The sequence below is a fragment of the Olea europaea genome, unplaced genomic scaffold, assembly GCF_002742605.1.
Source record: "Olea europaea var. sylvestris unplaced genomic scaffold, O_europaea_v1 scaffold1024, whole genome shotgun sequence".
NCBI classification, from domain to species: domain Eukaryota; kingdom Viridiplantae; phylum Streptophyta; class Magnoliopsida; order Lamiales; family Oleaceae; genus Olea; species Olea europaea.
In genome coordinates this window covers 151984-163913 of record NW_019227569.1, presented here as the reverse complement: position 1 = coordinate 163913, position 11930 = coordinate 151984, and positions in this window count along the sequence as shown.

The following is an 11930-nucleotide window of genomic DNA, read 5'->3' as shown; positions in this document are numbered from 1 at the left end:
GACTGATGCCAATCGTGCCTTTCATTCATTAGACCAACCGAGCATTTCTTCTCCTCCTCCTATTTTCGTCACTCCTTTGTCTGTTTGGAGCCCCTCTCCTTCTCGTCGCACTAAACAATCTGCTCGTCCATCTTCTTCCTTCCCTGCCAAGCCTACTACAGCCAAGAGTGCTCCAAGTCGCAAACGGTCAGCCTCAACATCTCCCATTCTGGAGGATGATGTCGATGATGATGATGATGCCCCTCTTATTGTCAGGAGGAAGGTAATTAAATTGGTTTACTTACAAGTATACTTTTCCACACCTGAAACTTTTCTGTTTGCTGATGATCTTTTGGATTTCTCAGAAAAGTTCAGCCTCTCCTTTAAAGGCTTTGACATCGACAATTCCTGCTCCATCATCTTCTGCTGAGGCTACTTCATCCAAACCGGTTGATGAGGGGACTACGCTTAAAGAGACATCTTCAGTCCCAGAATCCTCATCACAACCCATGGATGAGCCACCTTCTTCCCAGGGCGTCAACCCCCCAAACATCGAAGCAGAAGGTAATTCAGTTTTTTGATGTCTTACCTTTGCTCGTGCTATTGGTTTCTGATTTGTTGCTCTTGAGCTTTGCAGATACTCCTATGAGTCCGCCCATTGTGGCAACATCTTCTCGCTCGGACAAGGGAAAGTCCTCACGAATGGATGAGTCGTTGGTGGCAAGCTTGGCTGAGGGCCCGCCATCTTCTACGATTGTCGACGAGGTAGTCTTTGATTCATTTCTATTTCCACCTTGTTCGTTGTAGTGAGGATTTTTAATATTGGCAATCTTCTTTGCAGGATGCTGACAGGATTGTGCATTCTATCCAAGACTTGTTCGCTTCCTGGGGGCAAGTCCAGATGTCTCGCCCTGCTCCATCTGATTGTCCTGCTGCTTCTTCAGAAGAAGAATTAAAGTTCCTGAAGGAGTCGGTATTTGAGTACGTATCCTTCATGGATATGGATATTGGAAGGGCTAGTGATGTTAGACACAAGGATGAACTTGAGCACTTGAGTGCGAAGTTGGAGCAAGCACTGACGCTTCCGTCGCTCAATCTTTCTGCCGGCTTTAAAGCGATGTTGAAAGTCATCCACTCCGAGGTCCTTTCTATACTGGCCAAGAATGCTGAACTAAAGGCCAAGCGTACTCAATATCTTCGAGCCGTAGCTGAGAAAGAGTCTTTGCGTATGGAGATTAACAAGGCTGAGGACGAGTTGAAAGAAATCTCTTCCGAAGTCATGATTGAAGACTCTTTGATGGTTAACTTGGCTGCTCAAATGAGGGAACTTCAAGCCAAAATGGACGACTGCAGGGCGAGGATGGCTGCTAAAAAGCGCAACGCCTCTTAGGGAATTGAGCGAACTAAGTCCTTGGTCGAGCAGTACAAGAAGTTGGAAGTTGATGATGATGACGTCGCGGCTGAATTGAACATCACTTCCTCTCGACAGAACGAGGATTGGGAAAAACTTAAGGAACGAATTCGTTCCATATGGGGTGGACTGTAATTAAGACATGTGATGTCTTTTTTTTCTTTTGTAATTCGATTTTTTCCTTTGTAACTTTGTTCATCATTAATGAACATTAACTTCTTGTGCATTTATTTGACGTTTATTTTTTAGTCATCAATTCTTTAAGCACTTAACTGCTTTGCACTAAGAATCTTGTCCATTTCCTTTTGATATTTCCACCACTTTTCCCAAGACTTTGGGCTATTTAATTCCGTTTATTAGACAAAAATGTGGTTGTTCATATTCTGTCTCTTCATCTTCACCCCCTATAAATGCTTCATATTTTTCATCTTCTATCTTCATCTCTTCATTTTCTTCTTCGAAACCAATTTGCTACCATTTCTTGGCATTCTGACGATCAATCTGATCCAAAAATGTACTGTTTAGTCCGCCCACCTTACTATTTACCTTGATGTCACCTTTGGTATGGGAGGTATAGGAAATATTTTCCGGCCAGCAGCGAAGTTCTTTCTTGAAAAATTCTTCCCATCGTTTCTTTGTTCTTCACAAGGAGTCAATGATGGAAGGCAATTTTTGGGCTGCTTGTGGGCCACTTTGCTTGCTGAGAGTGCTTCTCAGCTTGCCTGCTGAGAGTGCTTCTCAGCCTCTTTGCTCGCCATTGCAGCGATGCATTTAGGAAGGTGGTGAGGCCAGTACACCCTCTTACTCGGCAATCCCACCATTGCAGCGATGCATTTAGGAAGACGGTGTGAAGCTTACTCAGCGATCAACCGGGAGATCATCTTACTTTAGTTGTATTTTGTAGCACGTCCATTATTTGTATCTTTTGTATTCTTGTAATGATCGTCCAAAATGTTTGGTTATGTTTTTATCTGTTCACATTCCCATAAAGAAGGAACATATTTTTTCAAATATTTGCCGTTAATGAATCTTACGTGCTTGGTGCCGTCTAAATCTTCCAAGTGGTACGCCCCATTAGGTAACACACTGTTGATTTTGTATGGTCCTTCCCAATTAGGCGACCACTTCCCATACTTTGGATCTTTGCTATCCAAAGGGAGTATTGTCTTCCAAACTAGTTCACCCAGGCTGAACGACTTGGCTATAACTTTTTTGTTATAAAACTTAGCCATTCTTTGCTTTTGAACTTGCAACCTATCTAAGACGTCCAACTTCAATTCGTCTAAACTCAACAAATTTTGAACTAGTGATTCGGCATACTCATCATCATTCAACTTATGTTGCAAGCACACTCGAATAGATTGCACGTTGATTTCCATAGGCAAAACGGCCTCCTGTCCATAAACAAGTTGGAAAGGAGTAACTTTGGTACTTGACCGAGGCGATGTTCTATAAGCCCGTAAGGCCTTGTTTAAAAATTCGTGCCAATTTCTGGCGTTTTCATCTATCATCTTTCTGATGATATTTTTTAGAATCTTATTAGAAGATTCCGCTTGTCCATTGGATTGAGCGTAGTATGGTGTGGAGTTTACAAATTTAATTCCAAACTCGCTCAAAAATTTGTTCAATTGATCCCCATTCAAAGATGTTCCGTGATCTACCATTAAAGTTTGTGGAATCCCAAACCTATAAATAATGTGATCACGGATAAACTCTATAACATTCTTCTGGGTGATTTCTTTCAAAGGTACTGCCTCTACCCATTTGGTGAAATAGTCAGTTGCAACTATAACAAAAGTATGTTGCTTGGACGATGGGGGGTAGACCTTCCCTATCAGATCTATCGCCCAACCTTTGAACGGCCAAGGTTTAATAATAAGTGTCATCTCTCGTGCTGGCGCCCTTTGTATTGGACCATGCTTTTGGCATGCTAAACAACTTTTTGCATACTGAACTCATAGTTCTCCCATCTTTGGCCAAAAATATCCACTCCTAATAATTAAACATCTCACCTTTTGGCCAGCTTGATGAGCTCCACATATCCCTTCGTGCACTTTAGCCATGATCGTCTTGGCTTCTTACAAACTTACACACTTTAGTAATACACCATCAGAGCGTTTTTTAAACAACTCTTCATCTATTAGTGTGTAATTCAGCAAACATAGCTTTGTTTTCCTACTAATCCCTCCATTAGGTTCTTTAAGGAACCCTTTAATCTCTGTTCTCCAATCTACTGCATCTCCATCTTGTATACAGTGAAGTTCAATTTTCCTCGCCCTTCTTTGAGTTACGGGCAATATGGTTCCATACTCACAAGTAGATTTCCACTTCAAGACCTTTGAGTACCCTAAAGCCATTTGGGCTAACTCATTTGCCACGTCGTTATATATCCTATTAACGCATTGAAGTTCTACTTGATCGAATTCTTCTAATAATTCTTGGGCGATCTCATATTGACTTATAATGGAATCACTTTGGCATTTGAAATCACCGATCAATTGATGTACCACCAATTGAGAATCGTCCCTAACGATCACATTTCTTACTCCCAAGTCTATCTTTAGTTCTAGGCCTACAATTAAGGCTTCATATTCGGCCTGATTGTTGGTGCACATTCTGTCTAAGGTGAATGCAAACTTGTAGCAAATCCCTAAAGGATTAATCAATGCTACTCCTACTCCTGCACCTTTAGAGTTTTTGACCCATCGAAATACAACACCCAAGGTTTTAATTCGAACGAATTGATTTCTAATTCGATTTCTTCAAGCATGTCAAGGCATGGATGATCGGCTAGAAAGTTAGCGAAAGCATGATTTTTGACTACCTTTTGAGGAATATATTGTATTTCGAACTCTGATAAAGCTAGCGTCCAAAGGCCTACCCTTTGGTGTAAAATAGGGCGCGAGGACATATACTTAACTAAATTTACTTTAGAAATTAAATAAACGGTTACGGGCCGTAAATAAGCCCTTAATTTTGTACATGTGAAATATAGTGCAAGACACAATTTTTCAACAGCAGAGTAATTACATTCACATTTTGTTAACCGTCTACTTAAGTAGTAAATTGCCCTTTCTTCACCAAATTGGTCTTCCTGTGCGACCATTCCAGCTATTAATTCTTTTTCAGTCGATACATACACTTTCATTGGCCGTCCTTGGATTGGTGACACCAATACTGGTGGACTTGATAGATATGTATTCAGGCTTTCAAAAGCCTTTTGATGTTCTTCTTTCCAGACGAATTTGTCCTGATTTTTCAGCTTTAATAGCGGCGAAAAGACTTTAGTTCGCCCTGCACAGTTAGAAATAAAGCGTCTTAAAAAATTTACTTGGCCTAGAAACCTTTGCAACTCATTTTTGTTGCTAGGTGGTTTGGCTTCTAAGATAGCCTTCGCTTTATATTTATCAAGTTTGATCCCTCTCTTGTGAACTAAGAAACCAAGAAAATTTCCTGCATTAGCACCAAATGCACACTTTAAGGGATTCAACTTTAGCTTATATTGCCTCATTCGTTCAAACGAACATCTTAACTGTTCGAAATGGTCCTCTTCTTTAATAGACTTGACTATTATGTCATCTACGTACACCTCAACAAACTTGCCTATCATATCATGAAAGATTAAATTCATTGTCCTTTGATAAGTTGCCCCTGCATTTTTTAGGCCGAAAGGCATAACCACCCATTCAAAACATCCTAGAGACCCAGGGCATCTAAAGGCAGTTTTGTGTATGTCTTCTTCAGCTATATAAATTTGATTGTATCCTGAATACCCATCCATGAAAGAATACATGACATGTCCGGCAGTTGAATCTACTAAAGAATCCACCATGGGCATTAGATATTCATCTTTGGGTGTAGCTATGTTTAAATTCCTAAAATCTAGACACACCCTTTGTTTACCATTCTTTTTTAGTACTGGCACAATATTCGACAACCATTCAACATATCTGGCTGTTCTTATAAAATCTGCTTTCAATAATCGCTCTATCTCTTTCTTAATCTCAGGGAGTACATTAGGAGCAAAACGCCTAGGGGGTTGCCTATGAGGTTTAAAATTAGGCTTAGTTGGTAACCTATGTTCCACCAAGTCTCTATCTAAACCAGGCATTTGTTCATATTCTCAAGCAAAACAATCTTTGTACTCTTTTAACAAAGCGATTAATTTGTTACTAACCTCTTGGTCGAGCATCTGGCTGATGAACGTTGGGTAATCTTCTCCTTCATCGCCAATATTTACTTTGATCAGAGGGTCTTGTGCTTGAGCGTATCCAGGTTTGGCAATCTGCATCACTTCGTCGTCCAGTTCTTTTGTAAGTACTTCCTCTTCCAAACAGTCCACCTTGTTAACTTCTCAGCCAATGCTTTGCTCTAACTCGAATACTGCCAACTTGTCCTTCAGCGCTTTTAGGGCAGTCTCTTCCTTCGCTTTGTCATTGCATTCCTTATTGAAAGCCATCAGTCTGGCTTTGAAGGCCTGAATGTCGGCCATTTGCTTTTGTAACTTAAAGTCCATTCAAGACTCCTTAATTATTCTTTTGCCAATTACTGGCTCTTCCAGGGCCACTATATTTGGCCTCATCTATTTGAACATCTCAGTGAGTGCGTCGACTGAGAATGGTTCTTCGCTTTGCACCACAACCTGAGTTTCTTCCCCGTCTTGTACTACTCTGACAGGTCCATAGTTTCCTTCGTACATGAACTTTTCCACCGAGTTTGCTTCCGCGACAAAAGGCCTATGATCGGCCTGTACCACCTCTGCTTCGCCTTTGTCATTCCAAAAAATCAGGCATTGATGGAGCGACGAGGGTATACAGCGACTTTCGTGTATCCAATCTCTTCCTAGAAGCACGTTGTAACTAGTAGGACCATCTATTACAAAGAAGACAGTGGTCCTAGTAGTCGTACCTATAGTTATGTCTAATGACATAACTCCCTTAGCTGAAGTTGCTCCTCCATTGAAGCTAGTGAGGATGACTTCTATAGGAATCATGTCACCCTCTATTTTTGCGAACTTTCTCATCATCCTAGATGGAATAGTGTTTATAGCTGCTCCATTGTCGACAAGCACTTTTGCCACTGGGACGCCGTTAACTAGAGCTTTAACGTATAACGGCCTCAAGTGTTTAGTCAATTTCATGGCTGGCCGTTTAAAAATAACCTTTTCGGCAGCCTCTATTTCTACCTCTTGCCTGTTTTCTGTCGAATTATCCCCCTGTGATAAGTCGACGTGCAGTATGTCACGCTTATCCTCTGTCCCCTAAACTTCCTTCTTACTTTTTTCTAATGCTTCCTCATCGGTTATCCAACCTGTGAGAGGGGGCATTATTCTTGGAGGTGACCCATACTTTTCAGAACGAGACACTCTCTTCTTCCTTTTGGGTGTCCCGTACAGTACGTAGAAATCGAAAGGACACTCAGATGGCTCCCCCAACAAGTCTACTTCGCGAACTCCCTCTTGATGTAGTTGCTTAAACAGAGTATTGCGCGATACTCCTCTCTTTTTCCTTTCTGCTTCTAGATCGATTTCTTCTTCAATGTTCGTCATCCCATCGTCTTCCTCGTCGTTGTAGGCCTCTCCAGAAGTCTGGCCTTCTTCACATACCAACACGCAGACTTCTCCTTCGTTGTCCTCCCTCTCTTCTTCCTTTTCCTTATTCTTGAATTCATTGGCCAGTAGGTAATTATTGGCCACGACAGGAGGCAACGTACCGAATTGGATAGCAAGGGGCTGATCTGGATCTTCTTCATCCCTCTTGTCCCTCTCAAACCTTGATCTCCCAGAAGAGGTTTCTGGCAGTTCGTTCATTGATTCATCTGTACCGGTTTCTTTACTACCTTTGAGGACGTTTTGATTGGCTACCTTGAGTAGTATGGGCGCTTTAGGATGTGGCATTCCTTGTTGCTGCCTCATCATCCGTCCGTAGTTTCGTTGAAAACGTCTTTGTTGAGTCCTAGTCATCTCATCGACGGGTATTGCCCTACCTGCACTGTACTGGAATGAATGCCATACATTTGGCCAGTGAGGTTGCGGCCTAAATGTTCTTCCAGTATCTGCTGGCCTGAACTGCCTTTTAAAAGGCGGTCCTCTATAGAATGATGTACCTCGCCCTCTACCAGGCTGAATGTTTTGGAAGAAGGCAGGACGATGAGGATGCTGCCATGTCCCTGGTTTCTCTGTATTTCCATTTACTTCCCTTTTACACCTTGCACACAGGACGTATTCGTCCTTTTTTGGTTCTTTTCCTTTGATTCGTTCAAAGACGCTGGGATGTGGTCTAGGATCTTCTTCTCCGTCATCTATGACCAATTTGAATTTTGGTAACTTGTTCTTGAATCCAGATGTTACCATGTTTACTCCAAGTGGCCGTGGGAAAGGATTCTCGTCCACTGCCATCTTTTTCTTATCATCGAACGTAATTCGTCCTGATTCAATAGCATCCTGCAATACATGACGGAAAACCAAGCAATTGTTAGTCAGATGTGACCATGCATTATGCCATTTACAATATTTTTTACCCTTAATTTGTTCAGGGTTTGGCAATTTGTGCTTATCGCTCAACTTTATCTGCTTATCCCTATATAATTTATCGAATATAAGGTCAGCTTTGGTCACGTCGAACAAGAATGTTCTAGCCTTTATGTTTCTATCTTTTAGGGGCTCATCTCTGCCTGATGGTCTAGGCTTGGCCATTATGGGACAAGTATATGTGTCCCCTTTAACCAATTCAGCCAAGCACATTTCGGTCTGATCGTATGACTCGTCGTCGATGGTATGAACGTCAAAATTTGGGTCTTTGTAATAAGTCCCTTTACTAGAATTTTTCATTTGTTCCTCTTCTCTTATCAGTCGCTCATATCTAATCACATTCGCACTCAACTGGAAAAGGTCAGGGAATTCCTTGTCCTGGAACTTCTTTTTTAAATCGAAGCTCAAGCAGCCTTGAGCGATCTTGCCAAATTCTGTTTCAGGCAGAGGTACAAAACACTTGCTTCTTGCTGTCTTAAACCTTTGGAGAAAACTTTCTGCCCATTCATTTGGCATTTGACGTAAATTCGCCAAATCGGCCAAAGTGACTTCAGACTCAGTTTTATAAAACTGAGCGTGAAACAACTATTCCAATTGTTGCCATGTTTGAACAGGGTTCACTGGCAGGTTGATGAACCAGGAGAAAGCTACTCCTGTTAACGAACTAGGGAAAAGTCTCATTTTATGGTAATCGGTTACATCACCACTTTGCAATGTGAATCGCCCTATGTGTTCTAGAGTAGACACCTCTCCTAAACCGGTAATCAGTGAGAATTCTGGCACTTTGTATCCTCTAGGCCATGGATATACTTGATCTACCCAATCAGGATATGGCTTTGTGTACGTCGGCCTAATGACGGGACGCACCCCAAAAGTCATCTGATCCTGTACGATTTCCATAATCTGGTTTCTCAACATGACGTTGAGATCATATGGAATTCCTACAGGTTGGTTAACCGGTTGGTTTGCATGAGGCCTGATGTTTGGTCCTTGATTGGCAACAAAATTACCATGATTAGGACCATTACCATTAGCCTGAACATCTACTCCCTCGTTACCACGTGGAATATTCTGTCCATTGTTTAGGACATTATCCCTCGCGTTTGGATTACCCCCCAAGTTAGGCATACCACTACCATTGCTTTGATTTGGTACTGTAGTACCCCCTTGGTTTAAGTAGAGGGACCAGAAAGTGGTTTTACCCCTTGACTCAGATTTAGGACCGAGGGATTATGTCCTACAATTGTCCTAGTTTGAAAGTGATTTGTAAGAGGTATAGCCGGTTGACATATTTGGCCTACTAACTTGTTCATTGTTTCATTCAACGTCTTTAGTTGTTTGGCCATGTTGTCATAGTGTACGTTCCCATTTTGTGTAAATCTTTCCATATTATGAATACTTCGAAGATTTACCTGTTCAACGACGTCTTGCGTGAGTTCTCCAAGTAATGCACGCATGGTTCGAGGACTCAACTCCGTCATTGGTTCGTAACGACTGTTACTGCTCTGATTTTGTCCATCTGTTCGTGGAGAGGCATGCTGCTCCTCATATCGCTCGATTACAGACTGGATTCCTCCCTGACTTGCTGCTTCCTTATCGGATCTCTGAGGCATATCGTTTACCCTTTTGTACTTTCAACACCTAACACCACTGTCCCACCAAGCGTGCCAAATTGTTTCGTGCGGGTTAGTTGCTAACAATTAAAAGGGATCAGACGATTATATAAGGGACAAACCTCTTGAGATAAAGTCCCAAAAAGGGGTGTTCTTTTATTGGCGATGACTTTACAATTGGAAATGAAAAACAACGTGCCTCTAAGGGGCGCAAGTACACGAGTTACTGAAAGAAAAGTGTTTAAGTCTAAAAACTAAGGAAATAAAAATTACATATTCTCTGTTTGAGAGTTTTGGATTCGGTCCTTTGCTTTTATGTCCTTTCTCCCTTTTATACTTCATAGACGATCTCTTTGTGATTAACTACTCTAAAAACTGCTTGATCGTCCTATAACTACCCACTTTCTTCATAGTGGCCATTTTGTCATGAAAACTGCCTTTTAACTGCTGCCATTACCTTTCATCGTTCAACCGCTTTCGATTGAATTCCTTGAATCGTGGAACGTGATAGGGCTACTTTAACAACTGCTTTTGATAACTGCATTTCTTGATAACCATGACACGTTATGTTTGTTGATACCTTGGGCGACTTGAAGGTTTGGGCGAGAATAGAGTAACAGCTCTGGGCGACCGTATGACACTCTATTCGTTCAGATTCTGGGCGACTTGCAAACTTGGGCGATGGCGTTACCGCATTCTTGGGCTCCCTTATTTGGGCCTTCACCTTGATTTGTTCGATTAGACTTCGTTCTTTGGGCTATCTGATTTGGGGATCCTCCAATTGGGCTTTACTCCTTGGGCTGTTCGATTTGGGCTGAATTTTTATGTGTCAACACATTGTTAATAATTAATGCACAAAAATAAGTAAGTTTCTTCACTTATAAATAAAATTAATTTTATAAACAGTTTGGGGAAAATAAATTAGGGTAGTGAAATGGAGATTAAAAATAACAACAAATGAAAGTTGGGATACAAAGAAATTACCTAGTTGGCATAATTTCCAATTCTTGTTGGTCTTGATTAGACAATCCTGCAATATAAATTGATAGGTTTTCATAGTTTAGGGTTTAAGATAGAAAATGATAATGACATGCAGCATATGCTATCATGTATATAGATACATAATATACATATATAAATGTAGAACTAAATAGAAAGAAGACATTCTTTCATCTGCTTAACCGTCTCGTCGTCTTCCTCCATATCGCTCTAGTGGCGATGGCGGTGCTTGACTCGAGATCGGGCTTGAATGAGGCGGTTAGTCCATGTTTGTTCGGCCGCTTCTTTCAAGGAGTCAGCACATGCTTTTTGTGGGTACCGCTATGAAAATACAAACGGGACTAATGAATATCAATTTACTTTGTAGGCAAAAATATATCTTACCCGACAAATTTTTTTGTGGGGACAAATTACAAATTTTGTAGGTACAAGTCCTTCTACTATTAACAATTTTGAAGAAAATCATATCCCTACAAAACATGGTTTTCGTAGTGAAAAGTACACCCCACTTACAAATTCAATTTGTCTCCCAAAATTTTGTAGGGAAAGTATAATTTTCTTGTAGTGTGGAAAACTCCCGACCACATTCTCCCACTTAATAATTTATAGCTACTCGAAGTCTAAACACGTACTCCTGGACATAAACGTACATCTAGAATACCATATATCGGAGAATTTCTCCAATATCGTAAGTGCGACAGGTACAGTGCAACATGACATACTCGTCGATTTTGTATAAATCAGATTTCCCTACATAACAATTCAACAAATGTGTAATCTTTATAGTATTGATTGTAATTTGTTTGTTGCGTAATTATTATCTTCATTAAATATTCAATTAAAATTCCAATTACATATACTTGCAATTGTTTATACAGTAAAATATACTCAGAATTATATACAATTGTTGCATTATAACATGAGTCACAATGAAATAAACAATAATTATATTTTTTAATAAAGTAATACGCAATGTACTAGGGATCACGGCTGTATTCATACAAATTGCAAGCGAACTTTAACCTCCACGTATCTATCTAAAATTGGTTTATTATGTCAACCTTGCGACTAATACTCAAAAAATTCTATATACATTATTGCGAATATAGCAAAATTGTCCCTACAAGTAAATAAAAATATATTAGTTTGATGACATATAATTAAAAACTAAATTTTCAAATTAAAAACTTGTAAATCCATCTTCCATTTTCAAACACCTCATAATCTTTGAACAGCACTCCCGCCTTCTCAAGCCCGATGTCTAAGTCTTCAATGTAATGGTAGGTTTCACCCTCAATCCCAATGATAAAGGTAATTTTTTTTTTATAGAAAATCATTTGAGTCATTAAATATTTTTGTGTTATATTGTGTGTTATTTTGTTGATGTGGTCATAGACGA